The following is a 2326-nucleotide window of genomic DNA, read 5'->3' on the forward strand; positions in this document are numbered from 1 at the left end:
AATCCTCTGGATGGTTGGTGAAAAGGCCTTGATGTTCTTGGTAACCTTGGCAATTAACCAACAGTCCTATAGCAAATCTAGTGCTCAACTACATGGTGGTACTTCTCTTTGAAGTATCTCCCCTGCTCAAAAAAGCTTCAATGGATTCCCTTCATCTCCATTATCCCCCATCCATCTCCAACATCTGTCACTCCTCCCCCAGCTTATGCATCAGTATCTCTTTGAATCACTCCTCACGCTTAGCTTTAGGGATCCACCAATCAAATCAATCCACCAAGCCTCATCTTTTGAGATCCATAATCCTAGTCTTAGGGATCTCCGAAATCCATCTTCTGCCAATCTGATTCTTTGAAATCCTATTGCATCAGCTCTATCATCCCATCATCCATCTCTCTACCATGGATACCTTTTATAGCGCTCCACTCCTCCATCCTCCCCCCCAATCCTGGAAAGTCTTAAGCTTGCTTTACTCTTGTGCCTCTAATTCTCCTTTATCATTCTCCCATAGTGAGAGTTTGAGCTAATTCAACCCCTTCTATTTTCCAATCTGTGTCTCTGCTCATCTCAATTTCTTGTACTTTTTAAGAAGCCATCGAGCCTCATTTCTCTCTCCGTCGCCTTCTTGAGGGGGCATCATCTAAGTCTAGTCTCTCCTCTTCTTATCTGAGACTAGGGCAACCTTGTTGCTAAAACATCTTCTTCGTGTCATCTTCATTCGAACTTCTTTGAAATAGTGTTGTCTTAACACTATGTCAAAGAGGAGCAAAATGTAGACACCTAAATTTGATTACAACGCTTTGGTAATCTACTTTAGTTATCTCTAAAGGTATCATTAATTAAATTCTTATTTAATTAATCATTTGCCATCCCCTAGCTGATTAATTTAATTAATCATCTATAGTCCTAATTGATAAATCAAATAACCTATTATTTATCAATTAATGCTTATTCTCCTATCTAATTCCAAAAATCCTCATTTATTAAATAAATCTATTTGATAAATAAAATTCTCAAATCTAAAAACCCCTAACTTATCCCTAATCCTCCATTCAGCCTAATCCACCCCATCCACCCATACTAACCAAGCTTAGCCACTAACTCACCCACCCTCATTAATGCCATCCACTTGCACATCTCTAACATCCCTAATCTAATCCTAAACCCAAGCCTAATCCATCCCATAATGTTGTCATATTCCCTAAACAAGTTTAAGATTTTCCTAAACCAAATCAAAGTCTCCCCTCAAAAATCCCAACCACCAAGTCATGAGTGCTCATACAAACCATAAAAGACTCTTACAATCCCACTCATGACTCTTACATCCATCTTCCACACTCTTCCCTCTTCCACACTCATTCCTCTTACATCTCTCTTACATACCTAACCCCACTCATCATGCCTTTAACCAACCCTTTACCCTACCCTCTCACACTCATCCTCCTTATGACAAGTGTCACCTTCCCATTGGTGCTAAACAATCACAACCCATGTGCTCTCGTTTGAGTGCATCCTAGCCCTCCTTAAGCCTTCATATCTCTTTGCATCTTAGCCCTCCATCCCTCAAGCCCTTAGCCTATAAATTGAATCCCCTCCCAAGCCATTTAATAATAACCATTTGATTAAAGTTATCATGCCCTTTTGAGAGCCAAAAGCCATACCCATACCCTTATAATGCCAAATTGAGAGCTCACAAAGCTACCAATTTGCCATTACCCATCTCCACCATTGAAGTAACTTTGAGCATCTTGAGCATACATCCACATCAAAGGATGCATCTACAAAATCAAGAAAGCAATGAAGTGCTTCATCTTTTGAGGTTTGCATCTCTTGTTTATTTTCTTTGTCTAAGAATATATGTGAACTTAGTTTTGGTTTGTGAATGCTTTCTTTAATGTTAATGTTCCTTGCACACTAAGATCTAGTTCTACAATACTGATCATAAAGCTTTATAGTATTTGGGAAGTCAACATAAGTTGAATTAGAGACATGAAGTGGGTTGAGTACTTGCATAGTTTCACATTTGTGATCAAGCGTAAAATTCAATTTACTAACCAAGTTGTTGATGTATTGAGTAGATAACATTCTTTTTTGACCAAGATGAAGGTTGAAGTTCTTGGTTTTGATGAAATGAAGGAATTTTATGATAATGACCCTAATTTTTGTGGGGCATGGAGAGAGTGCAAAGCACTAAATATATTAGGTCAAATGAGTAAGTTTTATGAGTATTTCATTCAAGAAGGTATGTTGTTAAAATGAATTCAACTATGTCTACCAAGAAGTTCTATGAGAATTAATTTGATTAAGGAAAATCAATGTGGTGGTTTGG

This window comes from Cupressus sempervirens, chromosome 8 (genome assembly GCF_028749045.1).
Source record: "Cupressus sempervirens isolate cs-2001-9-10 chromosome 8, ASM2874904v1, whole genome shotgun sequence".
In the NCBI taxonomy this organism is placed as follows: Eukaryota; Viridiplantae; Streptophyta; class Pinopsida; order Cupressales; family Cupressaceae; genus Cupressus; species Cupressus sempervirens.